The sequence below is a fragment of the Stegodyphus dumicola genome, chromosome 5, assembly GCF_044657685.1.
Source record: "Stegodyphus dumicola isolate Sdum_Otavi_A_Nest chromosome 5, ASM4465768v1".
NCBI classification, from domain to species: domain Eukaryota; kingdom Metazoa; phylum Arthropoda; class Arachnida; order Araneae; family Eresidae; genus Stegodyphus; species Stegodyphus dumicola.
Window position 1 is genome coordinate 114,023,334 of NC_140772.1, and position 26,713 is coordinate 114,050,046.

Here is a 26,713-nt window from a genome sequence, read left to right on the forward strand (position 1 = left end):
TAGCTTGAGAAAAAAGTTGTACAAATTTCACTTATCATTCATTCTGAAACTACTTATAACTTTAGATTTAGTAATCGAATTCTTATTAGTATGTTTTAATAAAAAGTTAAAAACAAAAAATTTATTTTTGAAGAAACGATCTGTAGCGTTTGAGATTATAAAAGGTTTTGACACTTTACATTTGTAGAGATTTGAGTTACAATCGCTTTAAATCGCAAGTTCAACAAACAGCCCTCATTTAGGCTTTTCTTAACACTGTTTCATGTGGATTGCCGCCTATTCCAGAACAATATGCGCATTTTATATAAATTGAATTAATTTTATTCTTTCTTATTATTTCAGTGCATTATTTATTTCAAGCTAAGATAATAACATTTTCAACGTTCTGGTTTTCTCTTTCAACTTAGCTTTGTGACTAACTACGTCTTCACTTTCCACGAACAGTTTTGAGTACATCCCAGAATTCGAAAACTTCTTGACTATATTTGTTAGCGCATTCCTGTCCAGTGCCACTTTTCAAGATGTATGGTGCTCCAAACACTGTGAACTCGTCTTATACTAGATAGTAAGTAGCTTCAGGGCTGCTTTTTTAAGGTTCTTTAATTGAATTTTTTTTTCAGTTTGTCATGATAGATCAATATAAATTTATAATTTCCGTCAATTTGTGACTGCATGTCATTGAGTTCGATATATCTCCAAATGAATTCATTGCGTTAAGTGATTTAATAATAAGACATTTTTGGAAGGCTTTGCTACTTAGACAAGTTTCCCAAAGTTTAAATAGATTGCAATAATGTCATGCAATGTTTCTATACTTTGCCTTGAGTTTTTCCATCTAGCCCTGTGTGTCTGACTGCTGTATGGATCTTATGAATTATTTGAAAATTCTCTTTCGTATAAAAGTGTAATATGTATTTTTTAACTTATCTTTCTAACATCATGAGCTTTCTAACATTTTCAATTCTTACGATATCCTATCTTGATGCCAGAAATCGTTCCTTTGTTTCTCCGATCGCTATTTCCTCTGAAAAGCGAATAATACTCTTATTAAAAGCTGATGATTTTTAATTCCTTTATTCGATTTCAGAATGTTATCATGATCGTTAAATCGCGACTTTTGAATCTTTCGCGTTGAATTTGAACTATCTATTGTGCTTCCGAATAACATAAAATTAGCGTAAATGTAAGAAAAAAGGAGCTACAACGAAAACAACGCAAAATCGACATCACACAGCAGCTAAAATAATCTAAATTATCGAACGCTGTGCATTTTATACCTATGACAGTAGTACTTACTGTCATGCGGACGCGCAATGGTAAGTCTCTACATAAACGCATTGAAAATTATTACATTTAGAGTTTTTAATAACACAAGAAGTCTGAAAGACTTTATATTACGCCCAAAAAGGCCCTCACTTCTCACTTACACACACAGAGCATTTGGGGTAAAAATATTTAAGAACAGCATATCTTTAGAATTTTCGCTAGACAGTCTCGCACGTTGGAGATAAAAATGTTTTATTCCGTGCAGTTATTATTAACACTTAAATGTTTTTTCGTACAGTTAGTTTTTAAGTTTAACAGGTTCCGTACAGTTAAATGCTCATTCCATTGCTCTCTTTGAAACTGTTACGTTTTTCCATCAAAAATTCGTTAAAGTTTTACAATTCGAAAACAGATTCCAAATTCTTTACTCGCATCTTGCAAGGAAAGTAAATTTCATACAGAGCTTGAAGATGCGAGTAAAGACTAAGGTACACCATGGATTTATATGTACTATACCCCTCCTATATGAACCGGATTTGCAATGTAGATGAGCCAGCCTTACACTATTAAATTCATTTTATGAAATCTCCAAGCGTGTAGGTGGAAAAACAAACTGAGATGGTTATTTTGTTGTTCCAGTTTTTATACAGTTCGCAATTTTGGCATAATCAGAATTTTATTTGAGAATTCCCAGTGGAGCAGAGTTCCCACTTCTAACAACGCGACAGGGGTTTTTCATTACCAGAGTTTATGCTCCCTTTCTCCCATGGATACAATCATCGCAAACATTCCAAGTCTTAACTAAGTTATGTACCCAGACCAAACAGCGTACTTCCTACATGCGCTAAACACCACCTCAATAACGTGGTGATTCTGAATCTACATCATATGCCAATTTGATCTTTGAATATGCGTTTATACTTCAGAATGCACTATTGAGAGATCAAGGTATTTTTGCTACTTGAATTAAGATCACAGAATAGTTGATCTCCAATGCTTATCTTTCCACATGATGTAAGATTTTATGCGTGGACACAACACTATAGATTATTCTATTTCTTTTTTGAGAATCCATCTCTTATCCAGCATGCCATCATAAGAAAAAGAAAGGAGGAACACATAGTTTCTATATATGGTGAGATTATCAAGGGTTCTTTAGATAAGTGCCCTACTGTTTATGCGGTGTTTATTGGATTTTAGAAATGCTTATGACACTGTTTGAAGAAATAAATTATGATTATCAGAAAGGATTATCCAAAAAATGATTATCAAAATGATTATAAAAAACGAGCTAACTGAATATATCTGATAATACGTTACGATAAATAAGGGAGTTCACAGGACACTGCTATAACATACGTTATAGGAAGCAACTTCTAGCTATAAGAAACCGGTTTACATTAGAGGGCAGTAACGAGTTGCACTCTGTTTAATACTTTCGTTAATGATTTTATTGACAATCTATTGACGAGGATGTAAATGTCCTTATGCATGCCGACGATTTAGCTATGTGGACCTCAAGTAGTAAGAAACGCGCTCAGAAAAAGTCTTCTAATATCATAAATGAAACCTTAAAGAGACTGCATGAACGGTGTCTAAGAAAAAATGTTTGTAGACATATTTAGGACAATTTATCAGATTTTTTTGCTATGCCATAGTCCTTTACATCTTGAATTTTATTATAAAAGTTTACCCACTGAATACAGTGAAAATAAAATACTTTTTTTTCCATTGCCTCTGGCAAGTAACCTTTTCCCATTGTCTCTCGTGGAAATTACACATAGAGAACTTAGAAGAAAAGTCCCGAAGACGTTTAACTATTATAGATGGGGATGTGAGAGGTCTACTTTGCTTATCACGTATGGAACTGTGTTAAACTTGTTTTAAAATATTGTTGTACCCCCTTATTACTGCCTCTAGAGGACTTATTGAGAGGTTCAGAAGCAAACTCTGCTTTTTTATCACTGGAAGAGCTAAGTCGTCTCCTATTGTGGCAATGTTCTTTTGTACCGACGAACTCAGAATGGAAAAGGATGTTATGAATGTTGCCTTAAAATTGTATGAAAAGTTAATTAGGTTACCTCATGGTGAGAAAGGGGCTTCTTTTGTCTCAGTTAGATGAAGGCTAATTTAACAGGATGGTTTCTTTCAATGAGTACTTAAGAGAAAAAGACTCGATTGATCTTAATACTATACCGAAATCCTTGCTACCACCGGCTAATCTTTTCTAATTTCAAGATATTCCTTATCACCTGAGCCTTACTCAGCCTGTTCTGAAATCGAAGAGTAGGCCTGATGTTCCTTTTCAGTGGTTATGGACAATTAATACACAATATCCAACTGAACCTGGCTGTGGATTTTTGCTGATTGCTCAGAAAATTTAAAAAAAAAAAAAGAACTGGCTTAGGTATTTATTTTGAATGTTTTTCGCATTATACTCCACTAGGAATATTTGACTTTTCTTTTAACGGAGAGGTAAGGACAAATAGAGATTCCTTACAGCTTTCAAGATCACACCTTTTCCTATTATGGACTGCCAACTCATTTTGTAGGAATTGTTAAGGGCCAAAAAAATTGTTCTCTAGTGGATTCTACCCCACTGTGGAGGTTTATCGTAAGAAGGTGGCGGATGAGTTGGCAATGAAAGCCACTAATGTCATCCAAGACTTGTATAGTATAGTTTAATATAGATAGTTGCACAGTTTAAAAATAGGAAAATTAAACATCTCCAGAGGCTTGAACTGGAAAAATTGGTCATACGAAATCCTTGACATCTTCCTATTCTCCGGTTGCCCGAGATCATGCTGTTGCAGCTTTAAGACTAGCCACGGGACATGAGTGCCTCGCCGCTCATCTTGACAGAATTAATATCCTGAGTAGTCCCTTGTGCCCCCTCTGCGGTTGCGCCGAACTGAAGGTTGCTGACCACCTTCTTAAGTGACCGAAGCTATACGGTTCCTCTGTTTTCTCCCGCTACTGGAAAGCTAGAGGACTTTTTATCTGCTTGTATTTAATTTTGTGTTTTGTATTAGTCTCTGTTCCTGCTTTATTGGAAATAAAAAAATATGCCTAAATGTTTGTAGAGACATTAGGTATTTTTTGGAAGCAGTAGACGTCAAAAATGAGCAACGCCTTCGCCGGGAATCGAACAACGGCGGACGCTAAGAAGGCGGACGACGGTCGCTAGCGCTAAGTCGGACGCTAAGCGCTAAGACGACGGCAGGCTAAGAAGGCGGGAGAAACACTTTATGTACTTCCCCCTTTTAAAGGGCGACTGGGGTTTTAGGGTCCCCAATCGCCAAATCCTGGGGTGTAAAGAATCATCATATACCACCCTTTTAGTTCGGGCGCCACTGTAGAGATATTAGGTTATTTTTGGAAGCATGAAAGACGAAAAATGTGTGCTTTTAAATGTAAAATAATGTAAAAAAATACTCTAATTTTGTTAGTTGTTCTCAATAATTTCCTTCCTGATCAATTATGTACAGACACTACAATCTTAAATAAAGCAAGTCTTTAAGCAAATATTTTAGCAATATGATCATATGATAACCCTTTGTATGTATCAATCTGAAGTAAGTCCTTAAGCATTAATTCTCAAATTGTGTCCTTAAGCATTAATTCTTAAATTAAATTTATTAAAAAATAAATGATATTCCTGCATTTTATATCAAAGGGAAAATCAAGTTAACTTTTAAGAATGAACAAATGAAAATTTACAGAGAACTAAAACTACTGCAGATTTGAGGTTTACCTTTCTAAAGCAAAACAAAATGAAAACGATTCGGTTATTTTGATATAAGTAGACATGGCAGTTGATATCATTTATGAATCATGGTAGAAATAAATAATTTTCAGATCACAGTTGAACCATCTGCTCGTCTCTGAAGGAAGGTTATTACTTGGTGCCCTCTAGCGGCTCACTAATATCACGACTGCAGTACATAATATATGAGTACTTGCTATCGAGGTACTCATTTATGGTTTCCGTTGCCTTGAAGCATTTTCGGAAGTTACCTTCTTTTCCTCAGAAATGTAACAAAGGCTTGGAAGTATATAATTATGAAATCCGGATTTCGCTAGAGTTCAACATTCCTATTCTGAATAGTTAGGGTGGAAGTATGAGATTCCCATTAAGAACCTTTCCTAAATAAGATACTCATAAACGAGAAACACAATGGTTTTGAGAAGTTAGATAATTTTATTTTCTTTGAATAAAATTAATACTTTTTCTCTTTTCCGGCTTTCGACCTAGTTCTAGCTATTATGAATTAGGGCAATTATTTGTTCCAAATTAACTACTTTTATTTGGTTTCATATTTGCAGATACGATGTTCATAACGAGAGTTTTCAGTTAATTAATGAACGAAAGTTTAAACAATCCTTATCAATCTATAGCTCACATTACATTTAGACATGTTCGTACAAGTTCGAAGACATATTTCTTCCTTATTAAAGCCAAAAATTTGCATTTATTTTCGATTATTCTCAACTTTCGTTGCAACATATTTTTAAGTTTTTTGCTTAGTAGTTGCTCTTTGTATATATTTGTATTCATATTCGATTCACAGTTACATTTATATTTTAGGATACTAAGTATCTCTCCAAATAAATTCAATCAGTTTTAATAAACAGTCTTCGAAAATTCATTGTTTTTGTGAATGTGAAAATAATTTAGCCATCAAAGAGGTTTTTTTTTTTTTTAAGATTGATTAAAATTAATATTTTAAGTGTGTAAAAATAAGGATTAAAGTGTCCGGCATTATTTTCGAAGATTAATTCTTAAAGAGGATTATATTTGGAGATTAAACATGTTTAAAAAAAAAAGAGTACATTTGCAATTCATTTATGTAGGTTCTTAAACAAGTTAACAATCTCCTGCTTAAAAAAAGAGCTCTGGGATATATGGCAATGACTGTTTTAAAGGAAGGTTTTGTAAAAAAATAAAAGTAATGTTTATAGGTAAAATAAAACTTTTTCTCTTCTTATACATAAGAAACAAATTGTTCAAGGCAGTATAATTTATTATTAATATTAGAAGGTATTTCTCCCGCCTTCTTAGCATGCCTTCTTAATGTAGCGGTCAGCACGCTCGACGCGTATTCGAAAGGTCCGTGGTTCGATTTCCGGCGAAGGCATTGTTCATTTTCATCTCTTCTGCTTCAAAATAACCTAATGTCTTTGCAATGGCGCCCGAACTAAAATGTGGTGAATGATGATTCTTCACCACCACAATTTAGCGATTGGGTCCCTAAAACCTCAGTCGCCCTTTAAAAGCGGGAGTATATGAGGTATTTCTCCCGCCTTCTTAGCATGCCTTCGTAGTGTAGTGGTCAGCATGCTCGACGCGTATTCGAGAGGTCCGTGGTTCGAATCCCGGCGAGGATATTGCTCATTTTTCCTCTCTTCTGCTTTGAAATAACCTAATGTCTCTAGAGTATGAAAATTCTTTTCGTAAAATGCTTTGTCAACTTACAAATGGAATAATGATACAAATATCATCGCATATAAAGGATTAAAATGACAAATGACTTTTTGGACGAATTAAAAGCTATTATCCATCTAGATTAAAAGCGATATCGATTCAAATATCATGCTAAAATGTTTTCATTAATACAATTATCCAAAGAAGTAATTAATTATTAATAGAATGCAACTCGCTGTGTATTTAAAGATATTATTAATATAAAACAAAAAAATAAAATGTTTTGTAAGATTCGTGTTTTTTTTTTTTTTTTTTTTTTTTTAAATTATAGACTGCTTCTATACATGTAAGTGTAATCTGTAATAATAATAATAATAATAATAATAATAACAATAACATGAACCTCTGCTTAAAATAGGAAATTCGTGTATGAATTTATTTGACTAATTATGCACAGTAAGATGTCAGGAGCATTAGGAAAAGTAATAAAAAATGTTCTATAAACAATAGTACACATTATGCACTACATTTCTAAATAAAGTAATGTAAAGAATATACAATTTGTATTAAAGTACGAAATCAGGTATTGTAAAGTATATTATTCATTAGACCTTTTCTCGTATCTACGAAAGTCTTGCATCTTAATATCTGGCTGTAGCATACACTATAGTTACAAAGGATTATAGAGATAAAAACCATTCGTTCCTCTAGCGTCAATACAATAATAACTCACTAGTAGTTTTAGAGCACTTATCACTACGCTTACGCTTCAGAGGCCCTTTAGTGGGATAAGAACTTTAAGAGAGAACAGCTTTGATTACACGCTTTACTAATAAGAAAGTGCGAAGGTTTGGACGCAAGAAGAGGAAGTAAATCTATAAAGAAGAGCTGTAGGTGTAGAAGCAAAGATAAGTGAAATAGTCTTAGACTATTGATCACTGAAAACTTTTTGAAAGCATTTGCGCTGTACTTAGTTCAAGTTTCGACAAGTGTAATACGTGTTGCAGTACATCTATTAAGATTGGTGAAATCATGACATGGAATTAGCTGAGTCTTTAGATAACTTAACATAAAAATTCTTTAGCACATGAAGAAAGATGGAAAGCTCCTTTTGTTGATCATAAACATGAGTGCAAACGACAGCTCTTGAAATCCGGGACAACTCCTTCTGTACTTTAGGAATCAGAAGTCAACGTTGACCTTGTCGATCCTGCTGTGTCTTGGCAAAATGATTCAGAGAACAAACTTTGGATCTAAATTACGTTGATACGTCCTACATCCTAGACATGGTGAAGGGACGTCCCCTGTTAAACGCTTTGGGCTCGATCTGACTTCAACGGAAGCCGAGCTTGCTTTTGACCTTTAAATAAGGCTTAATGACGTAATATTTCAGCTCCATATAACTTTGTATGAAATGATAATTTCTGACTACGAGTGTTTTGTAACTTAAAAATATGTCTCAAGTTCCTGAAGAATCATTTCCATGCATCATAATGAATTAAAATTAACACAAAATAAGAGTACAGGAGAGTAGGAAGACAATATTAGACGTGCTAAAATTGCCACTTAATTTGCGTTTCGAAATTTACTGCCAGGCACGAGTGCATACTGTACACTCATTCGTGACATACTTAATTTTTTTTTTTAATTTTTTCAATACTTAACAATCTACGAGGTTCATATGCGACCTTTTTAAATCACTAAACATCCCTAACGGTTTTTCCAGTGTATACGTATTGAAAAATTATAGAGTATTTCTCGCAAGCATGCTTTCGTAGTGTAGTGGTCAGCACACTCGGTGCGTATTCGGGAGAACCGAGGTTTGAGTCTCGACGAGGGCACTGCTCATTTTTCACGTCTCTTAGCATCAAAAATCCTAATGTCACTAAAAATTTTCTAGTATAAGCGCAGCTTAGATTAGATTAGATTAATTTTGCAGTTTCCAACCCAAGTTGTTAATAATCAACTGATGTGCATTATAACTTTTATTTTAGTTTCCAGAATCAGTTTTCGATGTTCATTCGTTAACTGGCGGTATCTACACTAAGAAAGAAATCCACAGTATTTAACTAAATTAAATTCTTAAAATGCATTTTAAAAGTGTACATTTAATAAACCTATTCTATATCAAACGCGCAATTACAATTAGGGATCAAACGCTTCACTAGTTCCAATACTTCTCAATCCTTACTTTGACATCAAGCTTTAGCTTGAGGGTAATTTGCAAATGTTCAAGAGACTGGACGTGACGTGTTAAGCATCAGCGAATAAGATGAGATCGAACTGAAAGTGTTACTCATACATGCCTTCGTGCATCTTACAATTCAGAATAAACTTAGGAATTGTGAAAGTACCCCAACCTTTCAAAAGCCGATGCATTTTCACTTAGCTGATTACACAAAAGAGTTCTATAGAATCATTAAAATAATTATCACTTCATTAAGGGAAGTTACTAGAAAATTAGTCTTTAAATATATATCAATTGTGCACATTTTCTTTGATCTATTGTGCGCATAATAATACAGGATTGTATAAATTTAATGCCCAGAAACACTTTACAGAAAGTGCTAAATGAAGATTAAATTAATTTTGCAAATTTCAGGGAATTTGATTTGTAAATTTCAATAAAACTTTATTTGGAGCAAGTAATACACAATATTTCTTGGAAAATTTAAATAAATTAAAAATTCAAACTTTTGAAAATTTTGCATTTGCATGTTCCACCTTTTTCACTGAAACGTCTAATAATATTATTTCATCATTTGCAAAATTAATTCCTGCATGCAGACTTTATTTTATGCTAAAAGACACCTTTGGTGTAGTAAACATATATTTATGAAATTAATATATGTTTATGCCTGTAAAAATAACTTTCATTGGCATAAAATTCTTAAAAAAACTGACTTATTAGTTTTTTTTATGGCAGTAAAAGTAAAAATAATAGACTTTTGATTATTTCAGTATATAAGATTAGAAAGCTTCAGTAGAAAAGCGAAATAATTGCGTTTTGTTAATTATAACACCAGAAAGCCTAGAGAGTTTGCACTTCTGCTTAATATGAAGTTAAAAACTAGTTTTTATCTAATCTGTGTCTCAACTATAGATTATTCATTTCTTCCAATAACGCAAAATGTCATTACAAATAAGTTAAGCTGGTAATTATACAAAATAACTCATTAAAAGAACAATTGAAGTAAAAAAAAGTGAATTTGCTGGGACAAAACTTTGAATAGTTTGTAAATGTATTATAAATTAATTCATAAGTGCCTTAATCATTGAGTTTAAATATAGTACTATTAAGAATTTAGAAATAAGGAACGATAACAATTGTCTATTAATTAAGAAAAATAAAATACGTAAACCAGAAGAAGCTGTGTAAGTGAAATTATTGACTTAAAGCTAAAATATCTTATCAAATTTTACAGTGGAATAACTGCAGAAGTTTCATTTTGTTTTCTGAACTTAACAGCCAGGCTTAACTTTCAAATACAGAATTAGCATAAAATAGGCATCTGTTTTTTTAACTGGCTATTTTACAAAAGAAAACTACTTTTGTACAATTTCTCTAGAAGGAAATAGGAAAATTCGTAAAATTTAGCGAAGCAATTAATACACAGTGAGGGCTCATACTGAGGCAACCAATTTGCAGAACACTTTTTTCTCAGATAAGCTTTGATAACTGCTGTTTTAATTTTAAAAAAATTGGAAAGAGGACTTTTCTGTTAAGCGAAATTCAGTTAGACGAGACTTTAACATAAATCTAATATTACACACATTATTTTGATTGAAAACGTTTCAATAAAATATTCACAGACATCACCCCAAACCTTCAGGGAATTAAGGCATGCTATAACATGAATAAGGCAGAAAATGAACTATTTCTGTGTCCAAAGTAACGGATACACTTTGCTTAAATGAAAAACGCACAGCTTAATTTTAGGGTATATTATTTTTTATTTGTTTATTTGTTGGTTTTGAAATTTACCTAAGAAATTTAGTTGTTTTCAAACGTAAACTAGTCTTCCAGATAAAAACTACTTATTATAAAATAGTTAATGAAGCCAATTTACCCCAACTAAATTTCACACATTTGCAAGATTACTTATTTACAGACAACTGTTTTTTTACAAGTTTATACAGAAGGCAGTATTTTATAATTCTGTACAAATTTCTTATTTTAACAAGAGTTCACCATTGAAAATTTAAAACTTAATCCAATTGCATCCAACTTCTGCAAGTACGAGGGACAGTTTATGATGCGTGCTGTCTCTTCCAGCTTCACAGTTCGTTTTATTTGGCAATGTTATTAAATCTATCTTAAAATAATATAATTAATTAATTCCTGCACTTGAGCTGCAAATGACTGAATGTTTAGGAAATTATAAGAAATCATTAAAATCTTTTTCTTATTAAATTCACTATTTCATTGCAGAGAAGCTTTTTAGGGTATTAATATTACCTATGTTAATTGAGAGAAAATTATATATGTATATATATGTGTGTGTGTGTTGATTTTCTCTCTATAAAGTACTTTAAATTGCTGTTATAAGTTTTTCGATGGAGACAGAAAATGAAAATGGTGACGCCATGAATTCTTAACTCATTGCCAAGTATGTAATATCTTTAAATTTTTCAAATTAATATAGTGTTTAGAAACAGTGTAAGTCAGTATGCTGAACAAAATTAAATTTCTATTTTTCACTGGTAGCAATATTGTTAAAAAATTATCTATTACTCAAAAATGATTTCATTGTTATTTATAAATATCACTTTCGTGCTTATTTTGATTATTAGTTTTTATTTAGTTTACTCGTGGTGTTTCACTATACGAGAATTTTCTCTTCTGTTTTTAGCCTACTTCATGATAAGCTATTGAGTTAAAACTTCATATGCATACTGTTTACCGATGAAAATGCAATGTGGTGAAGCGAGGTTTTCGTTTGGTTTGGTTTGGTTTATTTAATTATGGCAAAGCACACTAGGGCTATCTGCCTAAGGGGAGGGATGCCTTCGTGAAGGACTTTCTAAGGGAAACTGACTCGTATACACGTTACACATGGGGAAAACCACGAAAACGCCCATGCAGCCAGCCCGTTCGCGGGATTTGAACCTCGGACCGAACTACCAGTGTTCAGCGACTTTACCGATCGGCCGCTGGTGGGCCGAAGCGAGGTTTTCAAAATTTGATTTAGATTTCTTTTTTTTTTATTTAATGTTTAAAGGATTTTTCGTCAATAATTTCATGTAACGATCAAATTAAGAACATCAGAAGCTTACTATTTACGCAAAAAATAGAGCAGAGGAAAACCTTTTAAATGAAATTTATATGAAAACTGTAGCATTTCTGAAGTTTGGGAATTTTTGAAAACTGCTCAAATGTATGACGCTTGTGACTTTAAAATTTTAAAATCTAAAATGTGTCGGAAATGAAATTTTTAAACTTTCATTGATTATAAAATAAACATCTAGAGTCCTCTTAAAACTAGAATTATACAGGAAAACTTTCTCGGACTGTTTTCTGCATTTATTTAAAAAATACGTTGCTGTCTCAAGCAGAATGAGGTTAAAAAATGCTTTCATGAAATTAGCTTTTATTTAAAAACTCGTAAAATAATTAATGAACTATAAGAAGAAAAATATTTATTATACAGTTTCATTGAAAAAGGTATTAAATAATTCTCTTTACAAAATTCATCTACAATTTTGTATCACGTGTAACAACAACGTGAGAGCCCAAATAGCGAAATATATTCAAATTGCATTTTAAGGGAGAACCACGCTTTTTTATTATTCGCGGTATAGAATAGTAGATAGATTTTGTGATGAGAATTACTTATTGTCTTATTCCCATGAAATCGTATGATAAATTACTTTTCTATTTTAGTTCATTAATTATTTTAGGAGTTTTACTAAATAAAAGCTTGATGTATAAAAGTACGCTGACAGGAAAAAATCCCAACACCAAGAAGTTGTGCTAGATAAACGGAATTTGGTATGCGTGTTTATACATATGAAAGACGATGTCTATCCAAATCTCACGCTAGGCGCAAAACTATGGCGCTAGTAGGGCCGCTATGAACATGCAAATCAGTTTTGCTTTAAATACGCGCCGTAAAGTTCGGGAGCATTATTTATGGTTGAGATTTGACGTAATGAGTTGATGTTAGTCAAGAATGCCCTTGAATGCCAAATGACACAACGAACTGTTACAAATCGGTTACTTAAAGGACAGTTCCGAGCCAGACGCCCTGTAGCGTGAATTCCACTGATTCCAAATCACTACCGTCTACGACGTCAGTGGTCAAGCTAAAGCTTACTGGAGGACTCCGGAGTGGAGATCAGTTGTGTTTACTGATGAAAGCTAGACACACTGGCCCTACGCCTGGAGTAGTTATGTTCTGAGGAGGAATTTCGTATGACACCAGGATCACTCTCGCGGTTATCCCAAGCACTCTGACCGCAAATTTGTACGCCAGTCTGGGTTTTTAACCTGTTCTGCTGCCATTCATGAACAGCATTCAAGGGGTATTTTCCAACAGGATTACGCTCGCCCTCATAGCGCTCCTGTATTCCAGCATGCTATATAGAGTATCGATATGTTGCCTTGGCCTGATTGCCAGATTTTCTCCAGTCGAGCCTGTATGGGGCATCATACAGGACAAATCCAGCATCCTCCACAACGAGCATTAACCATCCCTCTATTTCCTTAACAAGTGCAGTAGACATGGAACTCAATCGGGCAAACTGACATCCGACACCTGTACGCCACAATGCATGGGCGTTTGCATGCTTACATTCAAAATTCTGACGGTTACACCGGTTATTAATGTACCAGCATTTCTCATTTAAAATTGATGTTCTCACTCTTGCATTAACCTGTGATCTTGAAAATTTAATCAATTAAATATGTTACCTAGACTGCTGAAATTTCTATACATTAATTTTTTCCTGGTGCCTTAGATTTTTTCCCGTCAGTGTATTTTTTAACATTATTTCATTTTCTAAATGGACTTCATATAAAAATAATGCTTAAATTTTTTATGTTTTTTACAGTACAAAAATGTGTCATGCATAACTTAATATGGAGAAGATGGGACTTTGCTTTTGCTTATCAGGCAATTTATTTGCATATCTCCTCTAAATCAACGTACTTAAAAGAGGTAATCAGTGCCATACTACATATGTTATAAAATGCGCTAGAGGTTATTAAATATATGTTACAACAATTTACTGCTATTTTTAATAATGCTTGGGTAAAACGACAGCATAGAAACTATACAATCAATTTTATCTCTCACTCTCGGCACGGACTGTAGAAATTGACATCAATTGCCATATGTTGCCAGAGAATAAAGAGTTAGCTACCACTCTGATAAGTCATCCATTTGAGGTACAAAAATGTGCAACCTGGATTTGGGGAACAGGCCAGCTAGAAACGAAGTTAATCCGCAAATGGTTTTGAACAGCATTAAAGAAACGTACGTAATATAAAATCTTTTATGTACAAAACTCTATGTAATATATTCTGATTTATAGGTAATGTTAACTTTCGTTATCGTATATAAATATTAACATCCTGAAATTTGAGAATCGAAGCATAAGTTCAAGATAATGTTCTCAGAATCAGATAAGTTAAAACAAGATAGAAATACGGCCGACACATCCTTCTCGTTGATTTGTATCTGTGCCTCCATCACGTCGTCACAGAGCATCGTATCTCTAGACGAAGGGTATGTTGCGGTCTGAACTGTAATTGTCAGAAAGCCCAGGTGAGTCAGTGTCCTACTCTAGAGATTATTCCTTACATGTGTATTCTTAGACGCACATTCATTTTCTATTAAATGAAAGCATATCAGATTTCCGAAGGATTCGACGAAGCCGGAAGCCTGCCCCGAGATGGTTGTTGATATAATTAGGAATAAGAAGTTGGCAATAGCGAGGACTATTTGGGCTAGGATCATATTTTAATTCATTTAATGGATATCAAAGATTTGTTTGCATGAAAATATAAGTTTAATTTCCGGAGATCAGTAAATATATCATCAGATCGTGATATTGTGACTGTTTTTTAATTATTGTTTTATATATTTAGCCCGAGAACGAGATATAATTCTACATGTCCAATATTTTGTTATTGGTATATCACAAGATAGATAATTTTATCCAATCAAATAAATCATTTTACTCGGATAGAAAATATAAAATTAAATTTATGGATATTAAAATGTGCTACTTGACAATGAGGTTAATTCTTTTAAAACTATAATAATTTTTATATTACAATACGTCAATTGCTTGAAACATAAGGAGATTAATGCTTCCACTTGATCAATATAAGGCTAAGAGACAAAATTTGAATCTTGGAATAAATTATATCATTTGTTACATTGTAATAAATCTACAACCTACCTTCCCACCCCATGGAGCTTTTAACAGATGATTCTAAGTACTATTTTACTGTATTAAAGCTGCAGATAGCTCTAAATAATTTTTGAAAGTATTGATTTTTAAGGAGGCTGTTATGTTATGTTATGTTATGATAGGGCGCAGCCCGGTCCACCTTGCAAAACAAAGTTTTCCCTATGACCCCATACGGGCTACACCAGTACAAAAATCACCACACAACTATACAAACACACGAATAACACAATGCAAATGGTTCCTTTATTGTTGTTAATAATCTTCATAATCTTATGCGCTATTTCTCTTGCCTTAAGTAAACCATTTTTCATAAAAATCTATTTTCGCTCCATCAATGCATCTGGTTAACTTACATTCTGTAATAAAGTGGACATTGTCTGCTACTTTTGTACATTCTTTACAAAATCATTATCTTGAACATGGAATCTTTTCAGATAAAAGGGAAATCTCCCTTGACCTGTAATTAACTGATTCAAGTCAATGTCATTGTTAATATTCATATTTTCCATAGGAAAAAAATCTTCATGAACATATTATTTTTAGCAGAGTTTTTCCCATTGAGTTCGCCATTTATCTACAATGTCACACTTCATAATGTTAATGCATTTTCTCCTGGAGGCTTGTACATCGACAGTTTCAATATCATTACTCATTGTTGCCTCCTTTGCCCTCTCATTGCCCTCTCCGCCCTCTCATTGCCCAAACATCCGCCCTCTCATTGCCCAAACAACCAATATGGGCTTTAACCCAATTAAAATTCAATTGATGCCTTACCTCCAATTTTATCACCAATTTTTTAATAATTTGAATATTTAAATTTTGCTGCTCAGTGTCAGAGAGTGCTTGAAGAACTGACATACAATCAGAATGTATTGTAATTATATGTGATTCATTTAGATTTCTTACAAACCACTCCAAGGCTTTTTGTATAGCAATCAGTTCGACTTGATACACCGAATTATATTTTTCTAATTTAAAGTTCGCATGTTCAATCTCCAGTCCATGATAGAACACTACAAATGCTAAGCCAATTTTTCTCTCCAACCTCGAGCCATCCGTATAGACATCAGTATCATTAAATACAGGAATGCATCTATTAAAAGTAATTGTTCCTCTTTCTCCCTTGGATGTAAAAGATGACAATTAAAAATATAAAAAGCAGTGTTAAAAGCAATATCATCTGTATATGTATAAAAGTCAATCTTATTTGATCTCAATAAAAACTTTTTATAATAAAAGTCATAGGACAACGAGATGGGCGGAATGCCCGCAAGTATATTAGCAATTTCCGTAGGAGCAGTTCTAAAAGGTCTTGTGATTACCAGCTGTATTTAAACTACTGTCGCGCTGTCCTATTAGAGAAGCTCGAAGATCCTTTTATACTGTCATACGTTTATCTTGTATTGACCTACTTACTTAATGTAAAATATGATACCATTACTCTATTTTTGCATTATCTACTAAACTCAAGTGCAGTAGTAGAGTTTTACTTAATATTGTATGCTTAACGTAAAGGCAAAGTTTCTTAAGAAAGAGCGCATGATTTTATATTTCTAATGATTTTATATTTCTAATGATTTTATATTTCTAATGATTTTATATTTCTAATGATTTTATATTTCTAATGATTTTATATTTCTAATGATTTTATATTTCTAATGATTTTATATTTCTAATGATTTTATATTTCTAATGATTTTATATTTCTAATGATTTTATATTTCTAATGATTTTATATTTCTAATGATTTTATATTTCTAATGATTTTATATTTCTAATGATTTTATATTTCTAATGATTTTATATTTCTAATGATTTTATATTTCTAATGATTTTATATTTCTAATGATTTTATATTTCTAATGATTTTATATTTCTAATGATTTTATATTTCTAATGATTTTATATTTCTAATGATTTTATATTTCTAATGATTTTATATTTCTAATGATTTTATATTTCTAATGATTTTATATTTCTAATGATTTTATATTTCTAATGATTTTATATTTCTAATGATTTTATATTTCTAATGATTTTATATTTCTAATGATTTTATATTTCTAATGATTTTATATTTCTAATGATTTTATATTTCTAATGATTTTATATTTCTAATGATTTTATATTTCTAATGATTTTATATTTCTAATGATTTTATATTTCTAATGAGAAAGCGCTAGCACTTGTATTCAATGAATTACCGTACACATTTCATTAAAATGGCTATAACTCTGGGATAAAAGTACTGCGGGCCGATGAGAATATATTGAAACAAATCATACAAATGATCGATTGCATTCAGCTTTTAAATAGTGTATGGTATTTAGATTAGATCTTAAAACAGAAGAAGTTTGAAACGAGATGCATTTTACATTCGTCAAATAAATATGGTATTATGAAAATTACATTATTTTGTTTGATTCACCACAAATTAATTTTCATGCGCCGTAATTATTTGTGAATCCTTAAAACATTTGAGCATAAAAGCACTTGAGCTCCTTTATATTACCGATTTACTTATTACCGATTTACAAAGAGTACCGAATTATAAGCAAAAACCCTGCGGGCCAAACGGGAAAGTGGCTAGTGACACTGACTTTTTTGCCATAGCTAAGGGTTTACGGGTCGAATCCCAGAGAAAGCACGGAAATGAATTGTATGTCCCTTCACAGAAGGCAGCGGGGGGTCCATTAGGCGTCTTCATAATAAAGTGACCACCGCTTCCAGCCTTAGTAGTAGTCAAAGCCTACAACGGCTAATGCCCGCTACTGCAAAATGAATAAGAACATAAAAGGCGTTGAAAAAGAAATTTCTAATTACATTATTTGCTTTAGGAAGTAAAACTGATCGTTTAAATGTATTTAAAAATAATTTTAAACTTTTTCTGAAGTAACCTGTAACTCCGAGATTCAAGCATGGTAAAAATATGCGTGCATGTGGCTGGAAGCTTATGCGTCCGACTATGAGACAAATGATTGATTTTTGTACAAAAAATCTGAAATTTTAAGTGTCATATTACTTAAAATTTAATCAAAGTGCTTGTTAATCTAAATAACAGAAATACTACAGGTGATACATGTTTCTTTTACTGCGTGATTTCTAATTTTTTTGTGTAAGGTGTGTAATAGCTAGTTTCCCATAGAAAGTCTTTCACAGATATTCCTTTTCGAATATAGCTTCTACGTGCTTTTCTACAACTGATTAAACAAGCAAATTTCATTTTAGTAAACTTCCATAAACGTATTCACTTATGTAGATGATTGCGTGCATCAAATACTAAAAATGCTACTCTAAATGCGTTACGTTGTTATGTAGGTGATGAAACATATACGCATTTGTAGTACATATTCAAGGTAAAATAGTGAAATTTGAGAAATCGATGAGAAAAATGAACCCAACAGACTTATTTGGTGAATAACTAAATACGTTTTCTCAATTCGCATTGCAAAATGAATAAAATGACCTGCTTTCAAATATTTTATGATTAAAACTTTGAAATTTTATAATAATTAAGCTGTTACTTTTTTCTAAAAATTAAATAAATATATTTTTGCTACAAAATTGCAGTAGAAGTAATTCGGTAATATTCCCTTTTAAAGTAAGAATTATGGATATTTTTTAGCTTTAAAGAGTAAATGTTCTCTTTTTAAATATTAACATATTACAAAATATATTAAGATCAGCCAAACAGCATGTCAAAAGCAATTTATATCCGAAATTCGCATACGGGAAAAACAATAATACTGTTATCCGAAATATCTCGATGCGTTGACAGGAAGCATTAGGAACTGATGTCATACATAAAGTAACAAATATTTTGGAGAAGCAAATTTCTTTCTTAGTTTAAGATTTCTATTATCCGTTTTTAGAATTTTTTTACAACTTCCCATTAGTATATTATACTTAAATTTGCGAGCAGAAAATGTCAATTGTTCAGTAGGAATGATTATTTTTGTGAAGACTGGTTAGTGAAACATAGATTAAATTCGTTATCTTATTATTTTAGGTTTTTCATTTAAAGAAGAATGATAAACTAAGAAAATTATGAAAATCATTAGTGTTTATTATACTTACATATTAAAATACAGTGAGGTATTTATTTCTCTTTCAGACTGGGAAGAAAGTTGATGTAAAGGATTTTATGAGATAGTTGAGATAGTTTAGATGAGTACATGTGGTAGTTTAGATGCCTTTGCAATCAAATTTCACGCTCATTCCAATTTACATTCGACCTTTGAATGTGCATCAGAAAAACTATTTTTGACAGACACTGATGTTAACTTACAGATTTGAATTTTATTCACGATAATATTCTTGCAAGTATTCTGTTACATATAAGTAAATACATGTATAATATATTGGGTTACTAATTCTGAATTAGAAGGACATAACTTCTACAAGAACCAGAAAGCTGGCTACCAATAAACAAGTATCGTTAATCAAGGCCGATATGGCTAGGAGTCGCCTCTGTGACTACTAGAAGTTTCACGACATTCGAAAGTAATATTTTGTTTTTTCAGTTTTATCTTGCTAAATGATTTTTAATCAGCAGTAAATATAAATAAATATATATTAAAATTGACAAAATTAGCACGAATAGGCAAAAATTTATCTCTGCCTGCAGTTTTGTTGGAGTGTTGTCATGTTGTCCAAGCGTGGCAAGATAACACGAACTAAAGTTTTGGCTCTCGGAAATTAATTTTTCTTCCAATAGTGGGAAGTTACTGAAGACTTTTTTCCCTTCCTTTTTGTTTAATATAGCGCATGTGCTAAGAATGCATGCTAAGTTTTAAAATGTGCGAAATTCCATACATATGATGAATGTACACGACAATACAATGAAGGTCCGCCGTTCGGTAAATGCCGCTGAGAATTTGTCAGGTTTTAAAATACCGCATGTGATTATGTATGCGAAGTTTTAAAATTCTGCCGGTTTATACTATAACACAAAAACAGGTTTACAAGGTATTTTATACGTATCTTATGAATGAATGTCCTGTATTTGGCCTTTTACAGTTGAGATCTTGATTTGTTTGAACATACGCCTCTTAAAATTATGTGTATTTGTGATGATTTGGTTTTGAATGGGAGAAAGCACCTATTAACTTTTTAGTCATGTGTGGAATAATGATAAACATAGCAGATTACATATTAGATGACTGGAAATTAAGCACAACTAGCTTCATAGTCACAATATCGTTTTTTTCTTTGACATATCTTAAGACATCTCTTCTTGATATACACAGCATTATGAATGCTATAAGAGTCCCACAATTTTATATACATTTATCGCATATTTATAGATGCAAAGTGATGCTCGGCTCCTTTTTTTCAGTTTGAATGGTAATTGGACAAGAGATGTACAGCATTGCGGATCATTGCAGATGAAATAGTGACATTCTTTGAAGGGGATGTAACCAAATTAAAGTTAGTAATTAAAAGGACTACTGCTAAAGTTCGTAATTTTGAGCTTCGTATTGTTTTATCTTATAAATATATATATATAAAGAGAGGGAAAATTTTTTTCAACAAAAAGATAAATAAAATACATATACACATATTTATTTTAAATAAGAGTCTGGAAAACAGAAGATTTAATTTGCTAATTTTAACATAGTTCTTCAAAAATATTAATCATTGAAAACCTTTTTACCATTGGATATATTTTTATTAATATGAATAATTTTTCTTCTTCTGTTGTTTAGAAAATATCAAAACCTGATAAAGAATTGAGTTCGGTGCTCACTTCTCAAACATTTCACGAATGAAAACTGATTGGAAAACTACAAAGCTGAATCACCAAAACATCAGTATGCAATTAAAATATTCTTAATCACAAAAGCGTTTGGCATATACAACTGTTTCATTTTCCAAAAAATAAATAAATCTGCCATAACTTTATTCTTAGATTGATGCGCTCTAGCAAAATCATGTTTTCAAACTTGACTGCCTCGGTAATAAATAAAACGTCGTTAAAAGTTGCGTTACTGATTAAAACTCATCATTGGAAGAATCTGGAAATACCGCTTCATCCATCTACCTCTTGATCACTGCCCATTAAATTATCAATACATAAAAAAGTAGAGAAAAAGAATCTTGCTGTCGGAAAAGTGTAAAAATTAGAGCCGATTAACAAAGCGCCAGCTTCTTAATTAGTTTAACCAAAAATTTTATCTCTCCTCCTGATTGCATTTCCTTTAAGTGCGAAATAATAATTAAGTAATTATATACGCGAACGAGGATTCTAGCACACATTTTTTTAAATCTTCAAGGGAATGTGGGAGCTTCCAGACTTGGAAGCTATCCAATTAAGTAAGTTCTCTTCCGATTTCGTAATAAATAAATTAGAACTGGGAATAAAAAAGTGGTTGTTGAGCATGGCTTCCCCTTCAATTACAGTGCTCAACAAAGTTAGAATTTTCTCTATTCAGCCCGAATTCGAAGTTTAAACTTTTGAACAACTAAGTATCTGTCTATATTTCAGTTACCTAGTTGGCATCAGTGAGAAGAGAAAAAATAATTATTTGTTGAAGTCTACGTTGTTCGCTTTTAGAACTATCATTGAGAGGATTAATTAAGGATTGTGGGCTACTTAATCAATAATACTTCCCTATTTTTTTGCGGTCTTCCTATTTGATTTTGTGCAAGAACTGTCTTGATTTAGCCTCATATTTCAAATAAATAAATGTGTAAATAAACAAACTGATAATCTCTTGAAACATTTAAAACAAAATTTATGTTGGAAAAGTTTCAAAAACTTGCCAAAGCGGATTTTTTTCCCTGGAAATTCATTTCTAAAAGTTTGAAATTAATCGACGCTTGTAGTGTGCTTTATTTCCTTTCTGGATAAGAAAGATAGAAATGGAAAATTCTCATTTCTCCGTTTGTCGAAATGCCAGTTGAGCATCATAACAAACTTGTTACAAATGCAGTTGCTACTGGTGTTAGGTAAGATATACCATCACTTGTACTTTTCATTTTAAATTTGAAGTTGCGTTTGAAATTGCTTTCAACATATTAGTATATCATTAAACTCCTAAAATTTGCGCATATAAGCAATGAATTTGTTTTAAAGTTTCAAGATAATACCAGGCTGAAAGCATTTAAATCTCTTTTCTCTAATATGCAAAATTAAAAACATAGTTTATATAACGTTCTTAAAGCAGATCACGTATATTAAGCCTCCGCTTAACGTTATTCGGATTAGTACTGTTTTAATTCTGAGCTTCCAAGCACTAATAATTTGGAGTGAAATTTATAATGATTGGTTATAATCCCTGTATCTGCTAACCCCGAAAGGCGCAATGTTTATGCCGAATATTTGCTATGGGTAATGCAGAATGATTTCAGACATCGGTAAATGACAACATCGGTTTGAACATCGGTTTGACAATCGGTTTGAACAATTGCATGATTCTTTTCGACTGAAGGACTGAGCATTCTCAGATTATCAGAGTGCAATACAGACAAATTTTAATCGACAGTTCACAATAGTATACTCGAGGTTAAACTAATTTTAATATAGAAGTAACCGCCCAAATTTTGTATATTTATCAAGGACTGCATTCAGTAAAGCTAAAGGCGCCTTAACAGAAAAGTTACAGTTACGAAGTTACGGTGGTGGTGTAGTGGTGTATTTAATTATGGCAAAGCACACTAGGGCTATCTGCCTAAGGGGAGGGATGCCTTCGTGGAGGACTTTCTAAGGGAAACTGGCTCGTATACACGTTACACATGGGGAAAACCACGAAAACACCCATGCAGCCAGCCCGTTCGCGGGATTGACCGAACTACCAGTGTTTAGCGACTTTACCGCTCGGCTGCTGGTGGACGCACGAAGTTACGGTTTAAAGAACTATCAACAACAGATGTATCACAATAAACTAATCCTTGAAATTTATATTGATTTAACGTATATTTTGGAGTGAAATATTTTATTTTGTATTTAAGTGGCATGCCGGCTAATTCTTTATAGAAAATTACAAAAGCGGATGGAATTGTTGTTTGAGAAGAATGTGAATCCCATTCTAGAAACAGATAACAGACATTGTACTTTCTTTTCTAACATTATACTTAAGTTATTGCTTCATTACCATTTTTTACTTTTACGAATAAATTTTACCCTGATGAAGCACTCATTTTAAACTTTCCAGTTTAAGCGATCGTTCATTTGCTGTGAGTTTTGAATATTGTGACGCCTGCTTAGTTTGGTAATGATGATATATGTTGTATTATTTTCGTATACCTATTATGTCATTGCATAAAAAACACAATTTATCATCTAATTCTATGACAACCTGGATGCATATCGTTCAAAATTCAAATGTTATGCATTTAAAGTCCGTTATACTTTAAATGCATAACATCTGAAGTCCACTTTTTCTTCTAATCTATTCTTGAGAATATCATGACAACGGTGGATGATAAAAATAAAGTGACAAGAACAAAATATGGCAGAATGCCGATAGACAGCAAGCGTGGACAGAGTGACAGACAATATCGTGTACTCCACTTTAAGCAAAATTGAAAGAACCTGTAACGCTTGTTCTTCTGTAACAAAATGCGAATATGCGATGCCAGCAGCACAATCATTTACAATTTCTCAACTCGACTATCGGCAGTTGCGTTAAATCGAATAGCTTGATTTACTTAATATTTTTTCATGTAAAATATCCGGAACAAAATAGGCATCAGGCCGTCGTTTGTCAATCCCTAGTCTTAAAGAAAGTTATAAAATTTTTGGTTTGCTTCATAAAAAACTGTAATGATAATAATAAAACGCATCGCTTTAAGGGCATAGCATTTTATATAAAATAACGGCCGATAATATTATTTTAAATAGCGTTAATCTATTCGCTAAATATTGGAAACATGTTTAATTTTGTGACAGTTCGAACTGAGAAACGGAATGAAAAATTTGTTTTATACACATTTTAAATTGTTTCCGATAGAAATATATATAAAACTGCAAGATGCCAACAATTACTGCAATAAAGAATAGTACTTTTAAATCACCTAAACTTAAATTACAAGTAATTTAATCTCGACTACATTCCCATAATAGTTCAATTTGCTTTAAAAAATTCGTTCACAAAACATAATGAGATTTCCACAAAAAGCTTTTAACAATATTGAGCGACACATTTATCTATCGACTTTTTTAATAAAGAGATTGGACTTGCATTATTTGAAAAGGATGTACTTATAAACGTCTGGAAAGCAGCTGCTTAATTCGCAACTCGGTTCTTTAAAGAAGTAGAAGCTTGTTTACAGAAATAACGTAATTATTTTCACAAAGGATTACAGAAGTAAAAGTCTCTTGACAGTTTATTATTTAAATAAGGAACCACCTACGAAAAGTAGCCTAAACGTAGAGTTACTTTTAAATTGTCACTTCAAAGTTGTAGCAACCCTCCCCTCATTCACGTCCGAAACATGTTATGTCGTCATCACTGCATCAGGTATGCGCTTAACAATATGAGTAATCATATTTTTTTTTAATTTAAAATCCAAACTGACGAATGTTTTAATAAATACTGAAGGTAATGATTTTTCTGCTCAGTCATGCCTTGTGAATAAAGTTTGAACCAAACCTTAGAAAATCGGACTTAAGGCATCAACTGAAAGGAAAAATTAGTAGTTCACGTATTACTAAAAGTCATAAATTATGAAAAATAGAGTAGATGGTTTAGAAGCTCTAAAGCTAAACGCGCATTAAATTACTGACAATTTCATGTTGACGATTTCAGATTTAACACTATTTGCATTCTGTTTCAAAACTAGTATCAGAAATTTTCCCGTTTTTATATTCCAAAAAATTCTAGTCTAAATCCTCAACAATTCAAATTATTTGCGTCATTGTGATAAATTAATTTTTTAAAATGTCTTAATTACTATAATTGATTCGTTTTTTGTTGTTCTAAATCTTTTTAATGAATATCAAATTGTTATTTTCTTTGGAAGTATTTCTGATGCTTTCATTTCGCTTAAGTTCACAAAGCCTACGTTTCAGCTTTTGAATCTATATTGGAGGATGTGATTTCAACCGCATCGTATCAAATCGTTGTATTGAGATCCATCAAATTCCTTACCTTATAATGAGTCACTCTATATTGAGAATCCCTCGCTTATGTTAGATTACAATTAGCACCACAACTCAGTATCTACTTTTTTTAAAAAGCTTGATTGACCCTCGATCTGGTTTATGCGGTACTCTTTTTTTTAAGCACTAGTAAGGCGAGATAAATTCGCCCTCCTGTTCTTTACCTAAATATAGACTTTTCCTTTGCACTAAGCATTTCTAAATGTATTCTGGATATCCTGTTGAAGATGTGTATTTATCAACAAAAGCTAAAATAACACTCATCACTTTCTTTTCTTGAGATTTGTTTCATTTTTTTTCCTATCCGTTTTAAAGTGCACCACGGAGCATCTTGAACTTCATCCCAAGTGGGAGAGCTAATGTAAACAGTAAATAATAAAAACTGCGATGATAAATACAAAAATACAACGGCCTTGGCCGTTTCTGCTCCTGCCGTACGTATCTATCAGTACCTACCATATGCCGACCATCTGTTACTGAACCCCTTAGTAGCGAATGTTTTTGATTTTGGGCTTCTTTTCTAGCTTGCACTGTTAGTCTGTTTATGAAACTGCTTTTTTGCAGTTCAGCAAAATGTTTTATGTTAGCTTTGCTTTTAATTTAATCCTGAACAGTGTTTATGTTTTATATGACTGTTTTTGTATATGATCTGGGGCGGATTAACGCCCTTTAGCTATAAAAAGATTAACTTTGCTTATTGTATGAATAAACTGCTACGTTTACATATGAAGTGTAAGAATGAGAAAAAAATGCGTGAAAACAGTGGTGATAGCAATTGATATCACAGTGTTTAGGAATTTTTTTAAACCAAACGCAGTATGTAATTTAATTGTACATAATCTCGAATATATACATGTTGCTAAATCGTGTGTTAAAACGAATTGCTAAATCACAGAAATAAATTAAGTGCACAGTTATTAATCTTCTGAATTTTATTGGCTCCCATTGAAATACAAGTGTATTATAAATAAAAAACATTGCTTTTTTTATCTAATTTGGAATATTTTTGTTTTGTTCTGAGTACCGATTCTTTTTATATAACCAAATGAATTAACATCAAAATTAAAATGTTTAAAAATGCAGATAAATTGTTAGCAGTATTTTCTCTCAATGGTAATATCGCTTATTTCCCTTTTCTAAGGTGCTGACTGATCGTGATTTAAACCTGTAGTGTTTCGTTTTGAGCAGATTCATTGCGCGATTATGTTAAATATTACTACAGAATTAATATTAATGTAAACATTATACGCTTCCTATGAAAAACGTGTTAGTATCTTGGGAGAGTAATAATAAAGAAAAGAAGAGAGAGAATCAGAAAGCAATTATACTTCCCGGACACTTACAGGCATAATGACAGCTTTTCTCAGCTGGTCTGCCAAAATATTTCTGAATTTAAATTCAATGTCAAAGTTTAGTGTGGTACTAGAAGCTTCAAATTTAAATGTAAATTTTAATATTTTATTCCCATTTGAACGTTATGCATGTACAAATTAGTA